Source organism: Malaclemys terrapin, chromosome 10 (assembly GCF_027887155.1).
Source record: "Malaclemys terrapin pileata isolate rMalTer1 chromosome 10, rMalTer1.hap1, whole genome shotgun sequence".
Lineage (NCBI taxonomy): Eukaryota > Metazoa > Chordata > Testudines > Emydidae > Malaclemys > Malaclemys terrapin.
Window position 1 is genome coordinate 49,001,780 of NC_071514.1, and position 12,140 is coordinate 49,013,919.

Consider the following 12,140-nt stretch of genomic DNA (forward strand, 5'->3'; position numbering starts at 1 on the left):
TGCTCATATACTACCTTGAACGTCCCAGGAAGACTTCTAATATGTGGATTGGAGTCTCCCAAGGTCCATTGTCAGTTAAGTGTTTCTTGATTGGGCTCTTAATCTGCAAATTCCTTTCTCAAGAAGCTGACGAGATGCTTCACTAATGCTACTTAGAATCAAACACATTGAGATACAGATACATAGGCAATATTCATAATTTCAACTACAAAAATGATACACACATACAGATAGCATAATTATAACCAGCAAATCATAACCTTTTTATAGACCCCTCACACAATAACTTTTGTACAATATTTGCTGCAAATATATAACAGTGGTTGCAACAATGATCTATATGGTCACAGTTTATGTCAATAATGTCACAGGAAGTCTAGGCCCTCCCACTCCACTGGGCTTTGACCCAGGGCCCTTTTAGCTACCAGTAACCTGTCAACCAAGACTACTTAAGGCTGTCCTCCCTGGGCCTCTTCCTCTTGTCTCCCACTCTGGGGTCACCTCAGTCGAAGACCTTCGCCTGATGGGAAAACCCAAAACCCAAGTAGGCCAGAGGGAATCGCCACTGTCCAGTGCCACAGGATACTTCCCTCTCGGTTTGTCTCTGTGGACGGTCCTCCCTTTCCTCCCTGAGGGACCCTTTGGGCAGCTGTGTCAGAGCCTTTAGGTTTCGCTCTGCTCTGCTTTGCTCTGCTCTGCTCTGCTGGAACTGGGCTGCAGGTCTGCTCACCTTCAGTGCTGCTTAGCAAATTAGCAAAATTGACACCTTTCAATTCCTTCAGCAGATGGAGCATTTGCGGCGGAGCAGGGCTGGCTGAGCCCAAAATGAGCCCTTAAGCCCTTGTTGCTCAGTGTGGGGTTTGTACACCCCAGCACAGAGTCCTATCATAACAAGGGCAAGGGCTACAAGTGCCGCCAGGGCCACTAGTCAGGCTCAGCCTTGCAGTCGGGTTTGTCCTGTTTCCCTCAAGGGAACAAACGGGCATTCTGAGGGTGCTCCTGAGGGTGACATGCCAGTCTGCAAACTGGATCCTCCCCCTCTTTGTTTTGCCAACCGCCTTTCTTGTTTCCTCCCTGCTTGGGCCACAATAACTACAGACTGGTGGGCCCTCAGCACTGTGGCAGTGGGGTACGCCCTGCGTTTATTTCTACCCTTCCCTCCCAGCCCCCTTCCCCATCCCTCTTCAGGGACCCTTCTCATGAGCAGCTGCTCGAACAGGAGGTACAGGCCCTTCTACAAGTTGGGGCTGTGGAGGAAGTCCCCACGCATTGAAGGGGAAAAGAGTTCAATTCCCAGTATATTCTCATTCCGAAGGCCAAAGGCGGTCTCCACCCCATTCTAGACCTGTGGGACCTCAACAGATATCTCAAGAAGTTGAAGTTTTGCATGGTTTCCCTAGCCTCCATTACCCCTTCCCTAGATCCAGGAGACTAGTATGTCACCCACGATTTGAAGGATGCCTATTTTCATATATCAATATTCCAAGGGCACAGACATTTTCTGCGTTTCCAGGTGGGGACCACTCACTACCAGTTTATGGTGCTCCCCTTTGGCCTTGCAACAGCATCAAGGGTGTTCACCAAATGCATGTCAGTGGTGGCCGCTTACCCCAAATGTCGGGGTACACAGATCTACCCGTACCTCGAAGACTGTCATAAATATAAAGGGAAGGGTAACCACCTTTCTGTATACAGTACTATAAAATCCCTCCTGGCCAGAGGCACAAAATCCTTTTACCTGTAAAGGGTTAAGAAGCTCAGGTAACCTATCTGGCACCTGACCAAAAGGACCAATAAGGGGACAAGATACTTTCAAATCTGGGGAGGGGGAAAAGGCTTTGTTTTGTCTGTTTTTTGTTCTATCTGTTGTTTGTGCTTGCCGGAGACAGATCAAGAAGGCAAGCAATCCAACTCAGTTAGAATTAATAAGTAATAATAAGGAAATGCATTAGCTTACTTTTATTTTGGCTTGTGATTTTCCTTGTTTAGTGGGAGGTTTATCCCTGGATTTGTAACTTTAAGGTTTTACCTAGAGGGGAGATCCTCTATGTTCTTGAGTCTTTTGTTATTCTGTAAAGTACTTACTATCCTGATTTTACAGGGGTAATTCTTTTACCTTTTATTTAATTAAAATTCTTCTTTTAAGAACCTGATTTTTTTCATTGTTTTAAGATCCAAGGGTTTGGGTCTGTGTTCACCTGTACCAATCGGTGAGGATATATTCTCAAGCCTCCCCAGGAAAGGGAGTTTAGGGGTTTGGGGGAATTATTCTTAAGCCTGCCCAGGAATAGGGGTGTAGGAGCTTAGGGGGATATTTGGGGAAGGTAGGGCTCCAAGTGGCCCTCCCTAAATGTTTGTTTAAATCACTTGGTGATGGCAGCGTTACCTAATCCAAGGTACAAGGAAGGATTTGTGCCTTGGGGAGTTTTTAACCTAAGCTGGTAGAAATAAGCTTAGTGGGTCTTTCATGCGGGTCCCCACATCTGTATCCTAGAGTTCAGAGTGGGGAGGGAACCCTGACAAAGACAGGCTCATCAAGGGCCACTCCAGGTCCCAAGTCCATTGCAGTGTCAAAGTGCTGCAGGACTTGTGCCGAGCTCTGGGCCTGTTGATAAACAAGCAAAAGTAAATGGTAGTTCCGGTCCAGAGGATAGAGTTCATTGGCACGGTGCTAGACTCTACCGAAGCCAGGGTGTTTCTACTACAGGACAGGTTCAACTCAATGTCAAAGCTAATTGCTAACCTCTTCGTGCACCCAATCACCACAGCCAGAGTCTGTCTCAGGATGCTAGGCCACATGGCAATGTGCACCTGCGTGGTCCGCAAGGCTCAAAATGCGGCCCCTCCTGCTGTGGCTGGCAATGGCCTATTCCCCGTCCAGAAATCACCTGGACAGGGTTGTCGCGATCCTGTGCAGCATACTCACCTCCCTAAAGTGGTGGTTTAACCCCAGGAGGGTGATGGCAGGGGTGCTGTTCATGAATCCTCGACCCTCGATCTTGCTGATATCAGATGCCTCAGACCTTGGATGGGGGGCATATATTGTGACAATGTGGAAACCTGGTCCCCGGTGGAGGGTGCACTGCACTTAAATGTCAAAGAGCTCAGTGTCATCCGCCTAGCTTGCAGGGTCTTCCTCCCCAAGTTGTTGGGTCAAGCGGTGCGAGTCCTGACAGACAACACGGCCTCTATGTTCTATGTGAACAGGCAAGAGGGAGCGTGATCATCGGCTCTTTGTCAGGAAGCCATCCATCTGTGGGATTTCTGTATCCAGCATGGAATCCACATGGAAGCGGCACATCTCCCTGGTGTTCACAGCACGCTGGTGGACTGCCTCAGCAAGTCTTTTTGCTCTCACCACAAGTGGGAGCTCCATCCCGAGGTCGCCAGGATGCTCTTCTGCAGGTGGGGAACTCCCTGAGTGGATCTGTTCGCCACCAAACAGAACAGGAAATGTCGGCATTTCTGCTCCCTGAAGGGTCTAGGCGATGCATTTCAGATACATTTCTCCTGTCATGGGTGAGCGATCTGCTGTATGCTTTCCCGCCGATCCCTCTTATCAGCAGAGCCTTGTCAAAGATCAAAAGGGACAAGGCTCGTGTCATCATGGTCGCCCCGGCGTGGCTTCGCCAACACTCGCTCATGGACCTAGGTGTGGCCACTGCCCGAATGCCCGGATCTCCTATCCCAGGACCATGGTTGGCTCCTGCACCCGAATCTCGCCCCACTTCACCTCACAGCTTGGCTGCTGCAAGGCTAAACCCAGAGGAGCAGACTTGCTCCAGTCAGGTGCGGCAAATTCTCTTGGAAAATAGGAAGCCCTCAACTAGAGCTACGCACCTGGCTAAGTGGAAGCCGTTCTCCAGCTGTGCGGTGGAGCATAGTATCTGACCAACCCAGTCGTCTCTCCAATCCATCCTGGATTATCTGCTTCAGTTGAAGAATCAGGGACTCACTTTCTCCTCCATCAAGTCTACTAGGCAGCCATATCGGCATTCCACCCGCATATTCAAGGTCAGTTGGTGTTTTCACATGACAAGACATGACAGTGAGGTTCCTGAAGGGCCTGGAAAGGCTCTTCCCGCTGAACAGGGACCCAGTTCCCCAGTGATATCTCAACCTGGTCCTCTTTTGAGGCTCACCGGGCTGCCCTTTGAGCCTTTGGCCTCATACTTCCTCTCTCATGGAAGGTGGCTTTCCTGGTGGCCATTACCTCAGCGAGGAGGGTCTCCGAACTGCGGGCCCTCACGTCAGAGCCACCATATACTGTTTTTTACGAAGACAAGGTCCACCTGCAGCCCCATCCAGCTTTTCTGCCTAAGGCGGTATCCTCCTTCCATGTCAACCAAGACATCTTCCTCCCGGTGTTCTGTCCTAAACTACACTCCTCCAGTGAGGAGAGGCGGCTACATGCTTTGGATGTTCGGCATGTGCTGACTTTCTATTTGGAACGCACCAGACTTTTCTGCAGATCAGCTGAACTCTTCATAGCAACAGCAGAAAGAATGAAGAGCCTTCCTGTGTCCTCTCAGAGGATCTCAAACTGGATCACCTCTTGCATCCATACCTGCTATGAGCTGGCTCAGGCCCAGCCGCCATCAATTTATGAAAGCCCACTCGACCAGAACGCAAGCGTCCTCGGTGGCCTTCCTAGCCCATGTCCCTATTCAGGACATCTGCAGGGCCACGACATGGTCTTGGCAGCACTCGTTTACCACGCATTACGCCATCACCCAGTAGGCCAGAGATGATGCTGGGTTCAGCAGGGCTGTGTTGCAGTCTACATGTCCATGAATTCCTACCTGCCTCCGGTGGTACTGCTTAGGAGTCACCTAGAATGGAATGGACATGAGCAAGCACTCAAAGAAGAAAAGACGGTTACCTTTTTTCGTAACTGATGTTCTTTGAGATGCGTTGCTCATGTCCATTCCATGACCTGCCCTACTTTCCCACTGTTGGAGTTTACGGCAAAAAGGAGGGTTGGGGGAAGCTGGCGGTGCCCCTTATGCAGCTGCATATGCGTGCCACTCCAGAGCGTGCCAGAGCCGGTCCCCTACGGATACCACTGAGGGAAAAACTTCTGGCACCGGTGCATGTGGTGAGCACACACACCTAGAACGGAATGGACATGAGGAACACATCTTGAACACAAGTTATGAAAAGAGGTAACTGTCTTTTCCTTCTTACCGCCCGTGATGGCTGTTGGAACTCCCTGCTTTGTCTTGGCAATATTCTTATAGTGGTTCTTATACAGTTTGTTTGTTTGTTAGAATAGTTTTTAGTAAGTTTTAGTGTGATAGAGTTAAGAAATCTCTCCGCAACTGGTGAGGTGCCCCTCGCCTTGGTCTCTGGGGTTTAAGCCTTGCTCTTCCTGTGACAAACCTGTGTCCACCAGTGACCCTCACTTGAGCTGTCTCAAGTGTTTGGAAGAGACCCACAGGAATGATCGCTGATAGATCTGTCGGGAGTTTTAACCGGGCACCCAAAAAGACAGGACATCGAGACTAAATAAACTCTTGATGGAGGTAGCACTGAGACCTGCCTCAGAGGTAAGATCTGACTTGGTGCTGCGTACATTGTCATTGGTCTGCAGTGCGCCTCCCACTGGTAGAGGCTGTCAGCACTGTTCCTCCTCACCAGTGCCCAAGAAGAAACATCATAGACACCATGAAAAGAGCTGCTCTCCAGCACCAGGAGGAGATAGGCGAAGAGATTGGGATAGAGCAAGACCCGTGCTGGACCGCTCTCCCTCTCTGGCACCGCGGCAAACACTACCACTGACAGCTATGCACAGCTCTTCTGCCTCTTTGCCAGATGAGGATCTGATGACAAAGGAGCCCACCAGGATTTATTAAAGTGGGTGGTGTCCAACCTGGGCTTGCAGGCTGAAGTCGTCAATTTGCCAACCCGTGGCTTCTTGGACATCTTGGCAGCAACAGCTCCCGCAAAGGTTGGTCTCCCCCAGCATGAGGTGATTATGGAGTCTGTTAAGGCTCTTTGTCAGAACTCAGCCTCCCTCCTGCCCACAGCCAAAAGAACGGAGTGGAAGTATTTTGTAGATGTTAAAGGCTGTGAATTTTTATTTTCACACCCTACCCCTGGGTCACTCATGGTAGCGGCTGCCAATGAGAAGTATCGCTAAGGCCAGGTGGGGTCAACACCGAAAGCAAAAGAACTTAAAAAGTTGGGCCTGCTTGGGTGGAAAGCCTACTCAACAGGCAGGCTTCAACTTTGCATAGCAAACCGGCAAACATTGCTGTGTTGCTATAATTTTAACACGTGGGAAGCAATGAATACATTTAAATATAGGCCTCCCCAGAATAGCCAGCAGGTGTTCTTGACCCTCACGTAGGAGGGCAAGACAGTGGCCAGAGCCTCTCTGCAGGCAGCCCTGGATGCTGCAGATTCTGTGGCCAGATTGATAGCCACAGCCATGTGCATCACCATGCACAGAAGCTACTGGTTGCAGGCATCAGGGTTCCTGCAGGAAGTTCAACAGCCATTATGAGACCTGCCATTTGAGGGACCTGTGATGGGTTGGGTCACAGTAACTCCGTCAAGATTGTCACTCGATGTGCTGGGATATCACTGAGAGCAAACCCCACTACCAGAGGTGGCTTTCCTCCACTCCTGTCTTGCTGAGCTCGACACACCAGTCGGCTACAGCACAGACCAAGAAGTTGGGCCACGCCCCCTGCAGTTCACAGAATTTAGGGGACTGCTCAGGTAACAGGGACTTTCCCAGTTCCCAGTATTCAGTCTTTCCCCAAATGAATCCATTTTACTCTGTATAAAGCTTATACAGGGTAAACTCATAAATTGTCCGCCCTCTATAACACTGATAAAGAGATATGCACTGATCGAGAGATATGTTTGCTCCCCCAGGTATTACTTACTTACTTACTCTGGGTTAATTAATAAGCAAAAGTGATTTTATTAAGTATAAAAAGTAGGATTTAAGTGGTTTCAAGTAATAACAGACAGAACAATGTAAGTTACCAAGCAAAATCAAACAAAACACGCAAGTCTAAGCCTAATACAGTAGGAAACTGAATACCGGTAAATCTCACCCTCAGAGATGTCCCAATAAGCTTCTTTCACAGACTACAGAGTAGTCTCTCTACGCAAAAGAATTAATGGACACAAATCTGACATCAGGACTCATAATACTCAAAAACCAGTGGGAGAACACTTTAACCTGTCTGGTCATTCAATGACAGACCTGCGGGTGGCTATCTTACAACAGAAAAACTTCAAAAACAGACTCCAACGAGAGACTGCTGAGCTGGAATTGCAGACTAGATACAATCAACTTAGGATTGAATAAGGACTGGGAATGGCTGAGCCATTACAAACATTGAATCTATCTCCCCTTGTAAGTATTCTCACACTTCTTATCAAACTGTCTGTACTGGGCTATCTTGATTATCACTTCAAAAGTTTTTTTTCACTTCATTGGCCTCTCGGAGTTGGTAAGACAACTCCCACCTGTTCATGCTCTCTGTATGTGTGTATATATAGCTCCTAAATATATGTTCCATTCTATATGCATCCGAAGAAGTGGGCTGTAGCCCACGAAAGCTTATGCTCTAATAAATTTGTTAGTCTCTAAGGTGCCACAAGTACTCCTGTTCTTTTTTCATAGACTAGACTCCTTCCTAGGCTGGGCCCAATCTTTTTCAGACCAACGTTGTGGCTTATGGCCTGGGTCCAGCAATCACTCACCCCACCCCACCCCACTCGTAGTTACAGACCTTTGTTCCAGTTTCTTTCAGGCATCTCTTTGGGGTGGAGAGGCCATTTCTTGAGCCAGCTGAAGACAAAATGGAGAGTGGCCTTTTATATTCTCTCTCTTGTGGGCGAAAACCCCTTTGTTCTTCTGTGCAAAATGACAGCAACAAGATGGAGTTTGTAGTCACCTGGGCAAGTCACATGTCCATGAATGATTCAGCTTTTTGCAGGCTGATGCCATTGTTTATATGTTAGTTTGAACGTTCCCAGGAAAGCTCAGATGTGGATTGGCGTCTCCCAAAGTCCATTGTCAGTTAAGTGTTTCTTGATTGGGCACTTACTCAGAATAGTCCTTTCCCAAGAAGCTGACCAAATGCTTCACTGATGCTACTTAGAATCAAACATATTGAGATGCAAGTACATAGCCAATATTCAGAACTTCAAATACAAAAATGATACACACATGCAGACAGCATAACCATAACCAGCAAGTTACAACCTTTTCATAGATACCTTACTTGACCTCCTCTGTACAAGATTTGGTGCAACCATAGGACCTTGGTTGCAACCGTCATCTATGTTCATGTCAATAACGTCACAGGACCCTTGATCTTTTCAGAGCAAACAGATGCCAGGCTACATGGCCTAAAAGACTCCAGGCTGACATTACAGTCCCTGGGGCTGCATACTCTGGCACAGCCCAAGAGACTGTATAGGCCAAAACAATATCGGCATTTTTATCTCCAACCACCCTGGCATGACCAGAGGAGGAGAAGAAACAATGGGTTTGGGCGTAGTAGGCTACCTCCACCCTCCTCCACAGGGCCTTCACAGTTAGTTCTGTGTCATTCTGATGAGGTGCTCAAGGGTGACCTATCAATCCCTTTAATCAAGGATCCAGTCATCCCTATCTTTTCCATCCGCATTTCCCATTTCCTCAAAACTTGGGAACAGGTTACTTCAGACCGCTGGGTCTTAAACACCGTGGAGTTTAGAATTCCGTCTAGTTTATTTCTACCCCACCTTTCCACCTACCTTCCCCGTCCCTCTTCAGGGACCCTTCTCATGAGCTTCTGTTAGAGCAAGAAGTGCAATCCCTTCTCCAGATGGGAGCTGTGGAAGATGTTCCACTATAGCTAAGGGGAAAAGGGTTCTAGTCCCACTATTTCCTGATCCCCAAAGCCAAGGGAGGTCTTGGACCAATCCTTGACCTGCGTTGGCTCAACTCCTATCTCAAAAAGTTTAAGTTCCTCTTGGTCTCCTTGGCGTACATCATCCCATCACTGGATCCAAGGGATAGGTATACTGCCCTTGACTCGAAAGATGCATACTTTCATATGCTGATTTTTTTCCAAGGCCACAGAAGATTTCTGAGGTTTGTGGTGAACCAAGGGCATTACCAGTTTGCAGACCTGCCATTCAATCTATCAGCCACCCAGTGAGTCTTCACCAAGTTTATGGCAGTGGTAGCGGTATTTCTGAAGAGAAAAGGAGTCCACATGTTCCTGTACCTTGACGACTAGCTCATTAAGGGCTGGTCTCGAGCGCAAGTGGAGTCCAACATCGTCCTCATACAATTGACCTTCCGGGCATTAGGTCGTCTAATAAATGTGCAGAAGTCGACCCTGACGTGTTCAAAGAATTGAATTCATTGGAGCGGTTCTCGATTTGATGTTGGCAAATGCCAGTCTTCTGGAGGACCTCTTTTGGGCTATCTCAATGATAATAAGCTCCTTACAGTCATAATCGGTCACAACTGTCAGGCATTGCTTGAGCCTACTCGGCCATATGACTTCGTGCACTTACCTAGTTCAATATGCGAGGCTGAAACACAGATCTCTCCAAGCCTGGCTGGCCACAGTGTACTCCCCTTCCAGACATCACCTTAACAGGGCTCTCATGGTGCCTTCTCAAATCCTTGACTCCTTGACATGGGGTTGCACTGTTGGATGGTCTGCAAGGGGGTTCCCTTCGCAAGACTCCAAACCGTCTGTACATCTGGTCTCTAATACCTCTGCACTGGGCTGGGGAGCCCACTTGGGACAACTCAGGACTCGAGGTCTGTGGTCTAAGCAGGAGCTTTCGCTCCATATCAATATCAGGGAACTCAGGGCAGTCCAACTGGCTTGCCAGGCATTCTTGCCCCACATCATGAACAGGCCAGTTTCAGTTCTCACGGACAATACATCAGCCATGTATTACTTGTATTACAAGCAGGGTGGGGCCGAGTCCCATTTATTAGTATGTTTGGCTAGTGTAATAAATAGTGTGACCAGATGTCCTGATTTTATGGGGATAGTCCCGATATTTGGGACTTTTTCTTATATATGCACCTATTACCCCCCCAGCCCTATCCCAATTTTTCACATATGCTATCTGGTCACCCTAGTAATAAATAAAGTGGGGGGATAGCTCTCTTTGATCGACACCCAGCCAGCCAGTTAGCTGTAAAATACCTCTTGGGAGCTGTTCTTTACTTGCTTTACCTGTAAAGGGTTAAAAAGTCCCCCAGGTAAAGAAAAAAAGTGGGCACCTGACCAAAAGAGCCAATGGGAAGATAGAACTTTTTAAAATTGGAAAAGAAACTTTCCCTTTGTCTGTTCTCTCTGGGCCGAAGGGCCACAGCAGCCAAGCCAGGTATGATTATAAGTCATCAGATCATGCCTAGAACTACTTATCTGAACTCCAGTGTGTAAGTAGATCAGAATGTTTAGCTAGATGTGATTAGGGTTATTGCTTATTGGCTTGTGGACTCTTCTGCGATAACCCCAGATGCTTTTGCTTGCTTGTAACCTTTAAGTTGAACCCCAAGAAAGCTATTTTGGGTGCTTGATTTTTGGAATTGCTCTTTTAAAATCTTAGCAAAAGCCTAAGTTCCAGGCTTTGTGATGGTGCACCCCATAAGGCTTCATGGAAATATGCTTGTGAATGTATATCTATGACATAACTGGAATATGATTTATGCTACATACACCATGTAACATATCTCTGTAAAGGTTATGATCTACTGAATCTATTCATCCTATTTGCATGCATGTGCCATTGTTGTATTCGAAGTTATGAATATTGGCTGTGTACTTGCTTGATTTCTAAGTAGCCTTAGTAAAGCATTTGATCAGTTTCGTGAGAAAGGAATGTACAAATTAAGTGCCCAATCAAGAAACACTTAAAGGACAATAAATCCTGGAAAGCTCCAATCCACATAAGAAGTCTATCTGAGGACGTTCAGGGTAGCATGTAAACAATGGCTGCTACCTGTAAAAACTGAGTCATGCATGGACATGTGACTTGCCCATGTGACTCCAAAACTCAATCTTGGAGCTGGACTTTGCATAGGAGAGAGGAGGGGGTCTCCACCCACAAGAGAAAGTCTATTTAAACCCCTGGGAGACCTCTCCATTTGGTCTTCAGCTGGCTAAAGAGAGATTCTCCCCACCCACAAGGATACCTGAAAGAGACTGGAACAAAGGACAGTAACTACAGGGGGTGTGAGTGATTGCTGGACCCAGACTAGAAGGAGACTAGTCTGTAAAAGGAAGCTTACTGGAATTCCTCTGAGGGTGAGGTTTTTATCTGTATTCAGTCTTCTTACCGTATTAGACATAGACTTGCGCATTTTATTTTATTTTGCTTGGTAATTCACTTTGTTCTGTCTGTTACTACTTGGAACCACTTAAATCCTACTTTCTGTATTTAATAAAATCACTTTTTACTTATTAATTAACCCAGAGTATGCATTAATACCTTGGGGGGGGGGGGCAAAAACAGCTGTGCATGTCTCTCTATCAGCGTTATAGAGGGCGAACAATTTGAGTTAAACGGATTTATTTGGGGTTTGGACCCCATTGGGAGTTGGGCATCTGAGTGTTAAAGACAGGAACACTTCTCAAGTTGCTTTCAGTTAAGTCTGCAGCTTTGGGGCACATGGTTCAGACCCTGGGTCTGTGTTGGAGCAGACTGGCATGTTTGGCTCAACAACACAGGGCGCTGGAGTCCCAAGCTGGCAGGGAAAGCAGGGGCAGAAGTAGTCTTGGCACATCAGTTGGCAGCCCTAAGGGGCTTTCTGTGATCCAATCCGTCACAGTATTTTCTTTCTTTTTGTTTTTAGTAAAATTTACCTTTTTTAAGAACAGGATTGGATTTTTGGTGTCCTAAGAGGTTTGTGCATGTTGTTTGATTAGCTGGTAGCCGCAGCTAATTTCCTTTGTTTCCTTTTTCAGCTCTTCCCCGGAAGGTGTGTGTGTGAAAGGGCTTGAGGGCACTCCACAGGGAGGTATTCCCAAGTGCTCCTTCCTGGGTTCAAAGGGACTTTTGTTGCATTTGGGTGGTGGCTGCGTTTACCAAGCCAAGGTCAGAGAAAAGCTGTAACCTTGGGAGTTTAATACAAGCCTGGAGTGGCAAGTATTTAT

The 12,140-nt window shown here is 47.4% G+C and overlaps 2 protein-coding genes across 7 annotated transcripts in view; one reads left to right on the plus strand and one right to left on the minus strand.

The window, feature by feature from the left end:
• Positions 1–12,140, plus strand: part of IFT140 (intraflagellar transport 140) — a 228,629-nt gene that overhangs the window by 124,846 nt on the left and 91,643 nt on the right. The gene's annotated exons all lie outside the window — the stretch shown is intronic.
• The window catches only part of TMEM204 (transmembrane protein 204), an 80,491-nt gene that overhangs the window by 15,712 nt on the left and 52,639 nt on the right, over positions 1–12,140 (minus strand). The window lies entirely within an intron of this gene.